This window comes from Chaetura pelagica, unplaced genomic scaffold, assembly GCF_000747805.2.
Source record: "Chaetura pelagica isolate M959 unplaced genomic scaffold, ChaPel_1.0 scaffold1007, whole genome shotgun sequence".
NCBI lineage: Eukaryota > Metazoa > Chordata > Aves > Apodiformes > Apodidae > Chaetura > Chaetura pelagica.
In genome coordinates, this window is record NW_009954097.1 from 183,634 (window position 1) to 197,872 (window position 14,239).

Here is a 14,239-nt window from a genome sequence, read left to right on the forward strand (position 1 = left end):
ATCTGCATTGTGTGGCCAACTTATCCCTGAGCAGCTGGATTTATCCCCCTTATCTGCCTGTGTGCTGGCAACACGGTGTGGTGTGGAGTGCTGTGCTGTGTGTGGGGTGCTGTGCCCATTGTGCTCTCTGTACCTGATGTGCTGGGAGGAACTGGGATGGCTGCAGCCATGGCTGGAGATGGGGGCTTCTGGGGGAGATGGGTGTTTGTCATCTGTGGGATGATTTATTGCTTCTGTGATAAGAGAAACCCAAAAGAACTCCTGGAAAGGGGTAATTTAATTGAGGGGTTTGACTGAATCAGCTTCCTGTTAATAAAAAGATAATAATTTAAACAAATTAAATGTGTAATCATGGTACCTAGAAGAATAAGCCACTGACCTGCTTTATCTGTCATTTGAGTTACTGATGGAAGGAGGAGGCAAATTTTGTATCAAAGTAGGTGAAATCAGCTTTACCCTTGAAAGATCAATCCTCAGCTTCTGTGCCTGAGCAGACCAGTTGAGAAAAGCAGAGATCTGTTTTCCAGGGACAGGGTGCTTTGTGCGTTCCTGGTGTGTCAGGAGCAGAGCAGCACTCGTACAGTCAGAAGAAGGTCCCATGGAGAGGGTGAAAACCACAGTGGGAGGTGACACGTCCTTGGCCCTCTGGCCCTTCATCCCCACGATGTTTTCTGGTGTTGTCTCCAGCCCCGTGCTCTGCCTTTCCTCTTTGCCATTTTAAATGGCTTCCAGCGAGCAAAGATGTATTTACTGTCTGCAATTCCTGTGTAGTGCTGACTTTAAAGGTTTAGCTGTGCCTGTCCTGTCTTGCTCTGGGTGTGCACGGGCAGCAGCTGAAGGGAAGCACCCAGTGCTTGGGGATGCTCTTGGGCTCACCCAGCTCATCTGGGTACTGACCGTGCCACGGGGTGAGCACAGAGCTCATTTTAGTCCTGCAGCATCCCAGAACACTGCTGTGCCTGGCCTCAAAGAGACTCGTGAAGAGGATGTTGTCTGAGGTGGCACAAACAGAAGATGCTTGGAACCAGCAGCCTGGAGTGTAAGGACTTGCATGAAGCACACATGCCAGCTGGCTCTGCCTCCTGCCTGGGCTGGGAAGGGCTGATGGGGCTTGCAGATTTCCCATTTCTGAGCTCTGGGCTCCCTGATGTTATTGAGGGTGGTGAGACACTGGAACAGGTTGCCCAGGGAAGTTGTGGAAGCCCCATCGTTGAAAGTATTCATGGACAGGTTGGATGGGGCTCTGAGCAACCTGGTCTGGTGGGAGGTGTCCCTGCCCATGCAGAGGGGATGGATCTAGGTGTTCTTTAAGGTCCTTTCCAACCCAAACCAGTGTATGATTCTGTGATTTATTGTGTCCCTAAAAACTGTGAGCAGTGGCTGATGCCCTCCACTCCCATCACCTGCACTCACAGTGGATGCTCCCTGGTGCTGTGCCAGGGGATGACTGCAGGTGCTCCAGGCTGCTGCCATGATACAAACCCTTGAATTATTATTACTTTTTTTAACTCTCACAATGAAAAGGAGCTGTTTTCTCCCCAGCATCCCCAAATAACAGGGCAGGTGGTTCATTTGGGATGACAGTTCCCATCCTTGAGCCAGGAGGATGCTGGAGCCAGAAGGATGCTGTGGAGCTGGGAGCCCGGGGCTGTGTCCTGGAGCTGGGAGGAGGCAAGGGAAGGTGTCACACCAAAGATGCTGAACCCATTAATGTTATTCTGCAAAGAACATGCAGGTGGGAGTGGCAGCCCCTCCATGGCGAGTTGAGGGAATAGATGTGATGAGACATGTTTGTTTATCAAAATACCAATCAGTTTGCAGGGGGAGAGGGGTGTGTTTTGGGGAACGGGTGAGGCAGCGTGGTGGGGTGTGGGTGATGGTGAGCACGGGGACCACAAACACAGCTGTGTGTGCCTGCGTGCCCTGGTAGCTTGCACTCATTACTGCTGGGAGTCCCTGCCTGAGATTGCTGCCAGAGATGTGGTACCCTTTATTAATCTGCAGAGATAATTGTAGTTCTGATGTTACCAGTGGGCGAGTTTGCCTGAGGCAGAGGCATTCCTAGAAGACCTCTGCAGGTACCATCCTGGAGGCATCCAACGTGACTCAGCATCTTTGCTGATGGTTTTTTTAAAAATAGATCTCAAATTAGCATTTATTTGAAAAACTAGGGGATGATCTGAAGGTGAGGATGTTGGGAAGTAATCCCAGGAGGTGATCTGGAGCTGTGGAAAGCAGTTTGAGCCATGATCAGCTATGAGTGTTCCCACCAAAGGGGTTTGGGAGCTTCTGCTGAGCTGGTTGGACTTGATGGGGGTGCAGGGAAGTGCCACCTGTGCATAAAAACTGGGGAAATGCTTCATGCCAGGGAAATGTGAGTGCTTCTCTCCCCTTTGCATCAAGAAGCTAAAAGCTGTGAGTGTGTGTCTTTTTGTCAGGGGAGAGGTGGTGGGCTCCAGTGGCTCTTCAGTCCAGCAAACAGCCCTTCTCTAGAAACAGAAGTTGGGTGCACATTGTCCAGAGGAAGGCACGGATACATCTGGGTATCTAGTTATTTTTGAGCTGCCATCAACTGCTGGTACACTCAGAGAAAATGGCCTTGTCCTCATCTCAACATCCTGGGTCCAGACCATGGTTAGTCCTAAGAGGGAGACTGAGCTTGATGAAGGCACGATCAGCCCTTGGGATTGAGAGAAGTGGGTAAGGGTAATGAGTATGGGGGCCCCATACCCAGGAGAAATGTTTTAAAACAGACACTTGTAATGAGGTTTCATGGGGCTGGAGGAGGATGATGAGAGCAGGTCAGGGTGGATCTCTGCCATGTTTTGCCCAATCCCCTCCTCCCTGCCCCATGGCAGGCAGATCTCTTTGGGGGAGCAGCACATATGGTGCCATCAGCTGAGGCAGCCTCTACACCAGACCCCCCATCCCGCCCTGCCTGGTGGCTGCAGTCCTACACGAGCCAACAAGCATGTGTAGATGGAGCCTCTGTGGATGTGAAGCAGGCTCCAAGCAGCATTTGTACCTATTTGCTTGCAAAAATCATCTGTCAGCTCAGCCTGCCATGGGGCAGAGAGTTGGGGACCAGGTCAGATGTGGCACAGATCCATGCTGGCCTCTGCATCAGTCTCTGCCAGCCCCATGAAGCCCTATTAAAAGTATCTGCTCTGAAAAAGTGGTTTCTTCTGGAGCATGGGACTGAAATGGTAGCACTGCAACCTCTCATTGCTGAGGACAGCCCTCATTTTGTCTTGTCCCATTGATCTGAATGAAGTAATTTATGAGGACATTTTCCATGAATCAATACATCCATGCTTGCTGCTGTGCCTGGGAGGTTTAATTTGCTCTAGATTCTGCATCAAGTGTCTCTGTCCTGATTTGCACTCCCAAATCCTGCTTCCCAGGAGAAGATGGGGTATGAATAGCTCCTCCAGGAACATGCTGCAGGCCACTGATGGTGCCCAGTCCCTCTTAACTGTGCATCTCCCAAAGTGGGCTAAAGAGGTTAGGCAGGGTGTAAGTGTAATAGTTTCCTGAGGTCGGTATATGGAGCTTGAGGAATTTGTCCTTTGTGCCAAGCAATTCCTGATGTTACAAGTCTTGGGGAAACTGAAGCCAAAAATTAAAGGAGGGGAGGGAGCACTGACCTTTGGAAAGAGACTGTGGTGCAGAAATCTTGGCTGCAGGTAGGATTTCCCTGGCAGATCTCTGAGAGATGTTCCCTGTTGAGAGGAACTGGACAATTCCTGTTGCACTGCACCACCTCCCTTTCCAAAAACTGCTCTTGCAGGCCAAGGATTGTGCATCTTCTGAAAGTGATGCGTGTGTGTTGAGGAAGCCCATCACAGGATCTGCCTGGAAAAAAAGAGGGTTCAAAAGCCCAGCCCTGCTACATGGAGAAGTAAAAAATTAATCCTGAGGTCCCCAGGTTGTCTTCACTGCTTTTTCTGAGCACCATGGGCTGGTGGGACTGGAGCCGTGGCCGAGGGTGGCCTCAGCCCTTGGGAGGGCACCTTGCTTTCTATTACATGCCATGGGGTTGGGATGTTGTGTTTGTGCTCAGGGATACAAGGCTGTTGTCATATGTGGGAGGTGCTTTCTGACTCGTTCTTGGGGCCCAGTGGGTGATTTGGGAACCTCTCATGGACTGAGGTCAGCTGTCCCCATGGGCACCCATAGCCTGTCTCCCTGTCTCACTCCACCTGCCCAATTGAGCACCTGGGGACCCCTCTGCTTCCCTCCAGAGTGGCTCAGAGACCTTTTTGCAGCTCTTGGAGGTCAGAGCTCATTCTGGGAAATCCAGCAACGCTCCCAGAGCCAAACCACGCGGCAGCAAGTGGGTGTGTGCCTGGGCTCTGCTTCTCATTTCCTTCAGCACTGCAGAGAGAGCAGAGCTGCACACAGGCTTTCAGCAGGGTGTCCCCCCTTTTGTTCCTACAGATGAGAAACGTCTGTGCATGTGTTTATGTTTAGAAAAAACTCTCTCTATATATATGTTTAATATAGCTGGCTGTAAGCTCCACCACTCAGGACTGGTCTGATTGGGAGAAGGAGGGATGTTGCTTGCAGCTGCCTACCTGTTGCACTGGTAGTTTGTGGTGGACTTGCTGGTCCAGCTGTGCTTGAACTTGGGGAAAAAATGGAGTGTTTACAGGGAACTAACCCACACTTGCTCACACTCAGCTAGAAGGGCTCCCAGTGATGTGAACTAATTTTGGAGTAGGTCTTGCAGCACTGGTGGCAAGGCCTGATTGCTGTTTCTTGTATCACAGCCTGACCCAAACCTCTCTGTGTGTGTCTGTTGTGTGTTTTCTATCCCCATTTTCCTGCATGCTTGCTGGCACGTTGGGATAAAACCAAGGCATCTTCTGCTGACAGGGCTGGATGTAGCCTTGCTGCTCAGCATGGTGCTGTCCAACCTCTGGGACAGCAAAGGCAAGGTCAGAGCATCGTGGTGCCAATGGCAGGATGGAGCAGCTGTGCAAAGTTGTCATTGTAAATAATTGCCAGGATGGTTACTCTTCCCTTTTCCCCCCCACTCTGTCCTTATCTTCTTCCCTGGCACCATGTCCTTCCCCACTGGCAGCCCAGGGGACTGCCTGGATCTGTTCAGGATTTATGTTAATAGGGAAATTTTATGTATGTAATTAAAACGTTGTATTGCTGGGTAGAAATGGGATTTGGTGCTTACTGCTGTGGCTCTTTCTCATGCGTGAGGGTGAACTGATTGATTACTGAGGTTTGAGATTAAATATTCCCCTGAGCTCTGTTGGCATTTAATGTGATGGGGGAAGGGCAGAGAGAAGGGGAGGAAGAAAATGATGGTTTTCCTCCACGATAAGGAGAGCAGGGGAATGTCTGCTTGTCCTGCACGCTGATCGTTCCAACAGAGACTCCCGTGGCTGGTGTCGTGGACCACAATAAAGCAAGTACCTTACTCTGCATCCATGATGGTGGGTGAGATGCTGGTGGGCTTTGCCAGTTCCTCTCACCACCAGGTCGAGTATCCTATCACATCCCATCCGGTCCACGTGGCTCAGCTAAATAAATCCCCACCTCCCTGCATCCTGGTCCTGGCTTGGATCTCCTTTGAGCCAAGCAGCAGGGTAGACGTGCTGTCCCACTCCTTTCACCCTAGAAGCACTCCTCCTTTATTGATTTTTCCTTCTTTTCTTTAATCCCCAAGCCCCCTCTCCTTTTGGTTTCGGTGGGAGGGGAGGAGAAGCCCCGCCGCGGTGGGATCCTCACAGGTCGCAGACACCCGCCTTCTCCCTCTTTCCTTGAAGTCTAATTTTAGCTGAAGGCGACGAGATCCCTCCAGGGAATGGCAAGAGGTTTCCTCCCCACCTAGACCTTAAGAAACACGCACGCAAACAAAAACAACACAAGAGCACTTGGGTTTATTCGGGTGGATTCTTTTCCAAAAGGGTGTGACTGATTTTTTTTTTGCGAGCGCACGCGGGCTTTGTTCTGCTGCAGTGGGGTGTTTCAGGTCTTCCAAGATTTAATCAGAATAATTAGTTACTGTCTGTTTATACCTTCTGTTTTTGTTGCAGGGTCTGCAAAGGGCGTATTTATCCACCAGAGTGCTGCCTAAAGTGTCACTTCATCGTTAAGCATCTGATTTCCTCCAAGTTAAGTCATGCTGCTTATGTAAGTAAATACCAAAATAAAAGGACAGGAGGGTGGGGATGGTGTTGGTGGATTCTGCTTGGGGGGGGTTGTAAGGTTGTTTTTTTTTCTTCATGGGTTTCATTGTGAGCTGCCTTTGGTTCCCAGCCCATTGTGCAGTGATCAGAGGACTGCGGGTTTGGATTGGTGCTTAACGACCCAGCCAGTTGAATGAGCTTGATTTCAGCCCAACCTGTGTGTGTATCCCTCTAAACTGGCAAGACCTGAGTTACTCCCTGTCATTTTGGGAGGGGGAAAAAGAGAAAAAAAAAAAAAAGTCTTCTGCTTTTACAGTAGCACCTTTGGCTCCTTAACTTAGTGGTATCCCTTCTCAAAATCACAGCTCTGGAAAGACACTGCCATGGTAAGTTTGCTGGGATTGGAAATTCAATTGGCTTTGAGCCTGTATTGCATGTTTGGTTTGAGAAGGGGGACTAGTGACATACACATTTCTTCTCTCTTTAACATGAGAGCTGAGAAAGACACAGAGAAGCACTGCAGAGAGGACAGGAGGGCTGGGAAGCCTCACAGAAGGTTCGTGCCTGGCACTTAAATCAATCTCTTGATATTTTCCCCTCGTACTTATCACCGGGAGCAGGTGGCTGCTGTGCTGGTGGCAGTGGGAGGCTGGATGATTTGCTTTTTCCCCCTTGATTTCCCTTTCTTCCCAAGCTGGGGTGTTGATGGGGGTTGTGCACTGGGTTGCTGGCTGCTTGGCTGCCCTCACCACCTCATTTATCATGTCAGATATGCAAACCCTGGGCATGATTCTGGGTGCATGTTGCTCCCATGGTGGGTTTAGATCCTTTTAAATCCAGAAGCAGCCACAGCCATCAGCTCCTCTGCTCTTCCCTGTGATGGGGGCCTTAAGTTTTCAAGGTCAGTAACTCTGTGTTAGCCCTTCTTGGGGATTTTGGATGCACAGTGAGGCTTTGCTCCCCACCATCCCCAAGAGAAGCTCCTTAGAGAGGAGGAGCCAGGGCGAGTGCATGTTGGGGCCATCAAGATCTGCAGAGCTTTAGTGGCTTTAGTAGGCCCAGCAACACACTTGCATGGAGGCTAGGGTGGAAGTCCATCTCCTCTCTGTGTTTTTTGGGAAGTGTAAAGACAAACCACTGTGCTGAAGGACATGTTGGACTCTTTGCCACGGCAGAGCTGAAGCTGAGCAGGTTTCCCACATTCCACCCAGCTCCTGAGCAACATTTTGGGGAGATGCCAGCAAATTCTCCATCCCCTCTGGGACCAGCATGGTAGGTGTTGCAGCCAGCACCAGGTTGTCCCTGCTCTTTCTGCTCTGGCGTGTGTAGGGGTGGGAAGAGTCTGATTTGGTGGAAATACTGTTAAGGAAGGCTGTCAACCTGATTTTTTTCCTTGACATTTATGCATCTGGAAAGCTGGTGGAGGCTTTCATGGTGGCCACTGCTCACCAGAGGGTTTGGTGCTCCCCATGTGGTGCTGCCTAGTCTGGGATGGTCTGGCTGTTGTTTTTGTCACCTCTCTTTGAGCATCCCACTGAAGACAAAGCTGATGCCCCTTTGGCTTTCCTGTGCATTTGCAGGGCTGTGCATTTCTTCTTTCATATCAGCCACCTAAAATGCTCCTGCAGGAATCTGGAAGGTTATTATTGTCCTGGAATATCTTATTTCCCCAGTATTCCCTTGGCACAGAACTGACTGTTATTTGTGCCCTTGGGCATCCTGCTACCTGGCAAAGGAAATTTATAGCATTTAGTTTTATTTAATTCCTGTAGAAAATGAAGGTATTTCAAGCTGTTTCTTCTTCTTGGGCCCCAGAAGAACACAATCCTGTGATGGAGGATGCCAGAAGCAGGCAGAACCCTAAGGATGGGGATGCAAATGGTGTTTGCTCTCCAGAGAACTTCATCTAAGTTAAGGATGGGGAATATTGCCCCACATTGTAACCACCCTCTGGGGATGGGCTGTGTGCCCCATACAAGCAGACCATGTCCAGCAGGTGCCACTGAGGTGCCCCCAGGCATGACTGGGGCTGCTTCCCTGCTCTCACTCTTCCCCATGTGCCCACCAGCCACCTCCAGATGTGGCAGGGGAGAAGGTTTGGAAGGAGCACACCCCATTTTCCTTGTAAAACTCTGAATGAGAGGCTTAGCCTGGTTTAGATTTTTAAAATAACTTGCACATTTGGAAGCTAAAGTTTCAGAAGGGCTCCAAATGGGATAATGGCTTTGATCATGGCAGTCCGAGATCAAGGGAGGGCTTTTTAGGTTTGCTGGATCAGCTGGAAAATATATTGTAGTGTCTAGACTTTATCATCCTCGAGCAAGGCTCTTTTTTCAGCTCCACAGAAGATCTAATCAAAAGCCCACGTAGACTTGATAGAAGGGCTCCCTAGGAAAGGAGCCTGCTTTGGGTTTTGGTTGTGTCCAGAAGCAAGTTGAAAGAGGTGGAGATCTTGAAGGACCTCTGAAACATTCTGCTTTATGGGCACTGCCATTTCTGATGGGGCCACTGGTGTAGGTGGAAGCTGTCACATCAGCAGCAGGGTGAGGAGGCTTAGGACAGGGACTGGCTGTGTGTCCTGGTCTCCAGAGTCAATGTGTGCAGCTGAGCACTGCTGAGAACCTGCTGCTCACCCTCTGTGTTTGCTGCTCAGACCAGCATCTCCCAGAACCATCTCAGCTTTGGCTGGGCAATAACCACAGAAGTCCACGTTTGTCAGTGTTCAGTCAGAACTTCAGCACTTCTTGCTGAAGTGTGGAAAACGTGAGCTTTTCTCTCTTTACTTTTCATAAGTGGGTTTTAAAAAATAATACAGAGAAATAATTTTATCTTTTTATTTTATGTTTTTCATCATTCCAAAGGATTAGAGGCAGAGGAGTGAATTCCTAAGGTGCATGGATTAGACTCAAAAGCTTGCTGTGAAGGTGAGGATATTTGGCCACCTGCATTCACTGTCTCTCCCTTCCTGAAAGCCCACGTAGCAATCGAGCTCCAGCACCTTGGGAGATGCCCCACTGAGAAAGCAGGGACAGTTTTTCTTTGAAACTGTGTTTTCTAAACAAGGGTCTTGGGTGTGCTTAGACGTGTGTGTCATTGACAAAGTCATCTCCACTTGTCTCCTCAATGATGCCACACTCAGATAACAGCCATAGCCCCAGACATTGGAGTTTGAGCGCTGTGAGAGGTTCAGCTGGAAGCTTTGGAAAACATTTGGAAGTGTTTTGGAAAACATTTGGATGGAGGATGTTGTAGCTCCATGTCTGGTTGTTTTCCTCTGCTTTGTCCTTGAGAGAGGGAACTGCTGCTGGGTTTCTAGTGTTTTCTTTACATCAATTACTCTTTTAGACATATTTATTTCCAGGGATGAATCGGAGCAAATGCCAGCGTGTAAACAGTTTGCGGTGTAAAATGGTATTAAAACTGGGCTGGAAGTGATCTTGAGAGGCTACCTTGTCCCCAGGATAGAGTCAGGAGATTCCATGCTTCAAGCTGGAAGCCGATCATGTTTGCTGAGAGTTGTTTTCTCATAAATTTTCTAAGGAGCAGAGGGAAAAATCTACCAAATAATGCTGTCAGTATGTGTGTGCAAGCCTCCCTCAGTTTATTCAAATTGTTTGCTGAATAAGTGTTGGAAATTAATGCTGGGTTTGTTCCCAGACCTATTCAAAATAATATTCCAGAGTAACCTTTTTTGCTTTGGCATTTGCCAAAATACTGCAGCTTTCATGGATGAGATGCATTTATCTATAGTCTGTATTTGACCTGGAGCCATCTCTGTTTTGCCCCATTTCTGAGACAACCAGACCCCAGAAAACCCACTAGAAACAAGAGAAGTTTTTCCTTTGTTTCTTGTTGTTTAGACACAGCTTTTCAGTTCTCCAGGTGGCCCCAATCTGAGCTGGAGGGGCAGAAACAGAAAGCCCCCAGACCCAAATGTGGTAGCTTAGGATGCTGCAATACCAGCTCCATGGAAATCAACAGCAACTTCTCCCCTTGACATCTGCAGAGTTAGATGGAGCTGTGAGATCCTGGGCAGGGATGGTGAGAGAAGAAAAATCTCACTAGAAATCCTCATCTGCTTTGAGATCATAGAATCATAGAACATTCAGGTTGGAAAAGCCCCTTGGGATCCCCAAATCCAACCATCATCCCTACTCCACAAAGTTCTCCCCTAAACCATCTCCATCAACACCACATCCAAACCACCCTTAAACACACCCAGGGATGGTGACTCAACCACCTTTCTGGGCAGCCTGTTCCAGTATCTGACCACTCTCTTTCTGTGAAAGCTTTTCCTAATGTCCAGTCTAAACCTCCCCTGGTGCAGCTTGAAGCCCTTCCCTCTTGTTCTGTCTCTAATGACCTGTGAGAAGAGACCAGCATCAACCTCTCTGCAATGACCTCTCAAGTAGTTGCAGAGACTGATGAGGTCTCCCCTCAGCCTCCTCTTCCTTAAACTAAACATTCCCAGCTCCTTCAAACTTTCTTCATAAGATTGATTCTCTAGGCCCTTCACCAGCTTCGTTGCCCTCCTCTGTCCTTGCTCCAGCACCTCAATATCTCTCTTGAATTGAGGTGCCCAAAACTGGACACAACACTCCAGGTGTGGCCTCACCAGTGCTGAGTACAGGGGGACAATCACCTCTCTCCTTCTGCTATTTCTAGTACAAGCCAGGATGCCATGGGCTTTCTTGGCCACCTGGGCACACTGCTGGCTCATGTTCGGCCACTTGTCAATTAGAACCCCTAGGTTCTTTCTGCCAGACACTTTCCAGCCACACTTCCCCCAGCCTGGAGCTTTGCCTGTTGTTGTGGGCCAAGTGCAGGAGTTGGCACTTGGCCTTGTTGAAGCCCAGACCATTAACATTAGCCCAACAATCTAATCTATCCAAGTCTCTCTGTAGAGCCTCCCTATCCTCATGCAGATCAACACTCCTGCCCAGCTTGGTGTCAGCTGCAAACTCACTGATAATACACTCTGTGTCCTTATCAAGATCATCAATAAAGATGTTAAACAGAAACGGTCCCAACACTGAGCCCTGAGGAACAACCACTTGTGACTGGCCCCAGCTGGATCAATGAGCCAAGTAATGACTTTCAATGAATTTCTCCTACGTCTTCCTCTGTCCCAGCTTTGTGTACCTGATCAATGGATCAAAAAAACTATCCACAAGAGCCCTAGCTTAATCCCCTCACCTTTTAAAGCTCCTGCAGAGCTCCAGTGAGTCTTTTTTTCCCTTGATAATAGCTTCCCATTTCAGTGCTGAAAGGTTTTGAAAGAGCTTCACCTGTAGCCAGCTGGATCCTGGTGACCTCTCCAGCCACCATTGCATTAGTATTAACATCCACACAGCCCAGACTGTGACTGGTTTTCCCTCATCTGGTCCTCTCCCCAACCAGTTTTTAGTGGGTGACAGCAAAATTCATCCAGCTTTGGCTGTATGGCAGGCTTGGTAGTCCCCCCTCTCCCCCCCAGCCCATCTGTATGTTTAAAGTCAGATGGCTGGCATTAGCATTACTGTTTGGCCAAATGTATGTGGAGATATCACGGCTGAGATTTGTTACAGATGGGTTTCTGGATATAGTCTAAGGCATTTTGCCAGCCAATTTTATATCTGTGTAAAAGTGATTGGCATCCCTATAAATAAAGCTGCTGTGAGGTTATAAATCTAAATATACTTATTCATTAAATTATTTTTACATCTCAAGTGGGTTGCCATCCTGGGTTGTCATAAGCCAACCATGCTCTCTGCACGTGTATTATCCACAGCTCCAGAAATGCAGCCTCTGAGGCTTTGAGGTATTTTTTTCCCCTTGGAAAAAGGTGTGTGTTTGTGTGTGTGTGAACTATCCATGGATCCCTGTGCCATGGTGAGATGAAGGACCTCCTCACTGGGAACTCTCACAGTCATCACTGAGAATTACCCTGTCCTGGAGACTGTTGTAGACAAAGCTCCAGAAGTGGTAGTGACTGTAAATACAGGAATGAGAAACTCTTTCTGTTTTGGCTGACAAATGAGCATGACTTTGCTGGGCTGTTTGATCCATGTAGCACAGTAAATACCATTTCCATGGCTCCTTTGGACTGTCCCACTAGCATCTCCACCCATGTCCTCAGGTGAAGTGTCTCACAGAGCGTTTCTTCACTCTGTGCTGTGGGTTGGGCTGCGTGGGAAATGGGGTATTTCCACCTCATTTAACCACCCCTGCTGTCACTTTGCTTACAGGAGTGAAGGAAAAGGTCCCCCAGACCAGCTCCAGGTGGTGCTGGGAGCTGGGGAGGTGCAGAGTGGAGGGAGAGCCTTGGCCAGCTGCCCACACAGCCAGGCTGGTGGATCTGGCTGGGTCTTTGAACAGGTTTATGAAAACACTTCGAGCTGCTGCCTCTGGTTTCTTTGGGTTTGCTTTCCTCCTCCTTTCAAAGTGTTTGAATATTCAGTCAGTGATGAAGCACAGAGCACTTGTGCCTGAGAGGCAGGATATTGGCTGCCTCACTTTCCTCAGTAATAACATGCATCACTGGAAGTTAACCTGTGATTGTAGCTGAGTTTCCTAATGAAGGGAAGCTTCAGTCTGTCCCTCAGCTCCTCGTCCTCCATCCCTGACAATTCATCAAGTCCATGGGCTGCGTTTTGTTCCATCTTCCAAGATTGATTTCCATCTCAAACAATGTGAAGCTTCTGCAAATTTTGTCAGAACAGGGATGGGGTTAGGAAGGTGTTGTGGAGGTTTTTTATTAAGGGAAGGGCTGCAATGGAAACTCAGTCTGTATTAGACACCAGGGAACACACATACATGTGACGAACATCCAAGGCATGAGGAGTGCTTTAGTTGGATTTACCACATTACAAGACCCCAGAGAGCCCACACTGCAGGACTCTGCACAGACCCCAAGGTGTCTGCAGGGGGGATGTTTGCCTATGTGAATTCTCTGATGTCTAATAAATGTGACTTCATCCTGCAGCCTTAATTTAAATGTGGCTTATACTGCTTGGGTTCACAGAGGGAAATGGTGTTCTTAGTGCCTCTTACCCAACCAGGTGCAGTTTCTGTAGAGTAGCAGGGTTAATGCAGTCTTCTGGGGTCTTGAGAGGCTGGTAGAAACATCTGCATGTGCTGACCCTGTGGAGTTGGTTGCAGGTCTGCATTTGGCATTGTGGGGGCAGGGGAGGACAAGCTGCTGGGATTTGGCATCCTGAGGATTGGAGCTGGGCAACAGTTTTGTAAAACCTGTCTTCTGCTGCTAGAAAGCTTAGTGTAGCAGATGAGAATCACAGAATCTTAGTATCTGTCAAGCCTGAGTGATGTGTTCTGCTGTCCCTGCCTCAGAGTTATTTCTGGTGTATGGTGGCTGAGTTTTAGCTGCGTGGGTGGAGGTGAAAGTTTGGCATCTGGGTTGTATCCTGGAGGTGCCAGGGGTGGTACATGGCTTGGACAGACTGTTTGACAGACATAGAAGTGAAGTGAATCACCTTGTCTAGGTAAGGGCAGAGATGACATTGGCTGTGGCATGAACCCTGCTGTGTGGCTGGTGGCAGCAAACAAGGAGAAGATGACCTCCAAGAACAATGTTCCCGTGGTCCCTGTGTCCTGCTGCAGGCCTTGATGCATTAAGGGAACCCTCTCTTCCCCAACACAGCAACCGGCTCCTGGTTTGTGCATGTTTCCCAGGGTCTGGAGGTCCTGACATGAGTGTCCAGGGAATCCATAAGGTGGTCTGGAGGTTATGGCACAATCAGCTGGGCTCAGTGCTGCTGGGAGCTGGATGCTGGTAGGTGGGTTTTACCTAGGCATGTGAGATCCTTGCATCATGGGGATTTCTCGTGGGGAAAAGGGAGAGACCTTGAAAGACCAGCCACTTTCTTCCCTGCAGGGAGCAGGGCTCAACATTCATAGTGTTCTTGATGAGCTGCCAAATGTTTGCAGATCTACCTGCCTTTTACTGGTTTGTACTTTCATCTGCACCTCTTTTTTGTTCTCTGCTTTCCACCAGAGCTTGAATCCTTTGCAGTGTTGTTGCTTTTTCTCTGTTTCTTTTTCCTTTTCTTTTTTCTTTCCCCTCCATCTGATATCTCCAGTCAGAACACAGC

At 48.8% G+C, this 14,239-nt stretch overlaps 1 protein-coding gene across 1 annotated transcript in view; it reads left to right on the forward strand.

Annotated features, from left to right (window-relative positions):
- Positions 1 to 6,056: 6,056 nt before the first annotated feature.
- Positions 6,057 to 14,239, forward strand: part of DAAM1 (dishevelled associated activator of morphogenesis 1) — a 72,927-nt gene continuing 64,744 nt past the window's right edge. The window contains exon 1 of the mRNA XM_010002332.1: positions 6,057 to 6,153. The gene's annotated coding sequence lies outside the window, so the exon portion shown is untranslated. The remainder of the gene's footprint in view (positions 6,154 to 14,239) is intronic.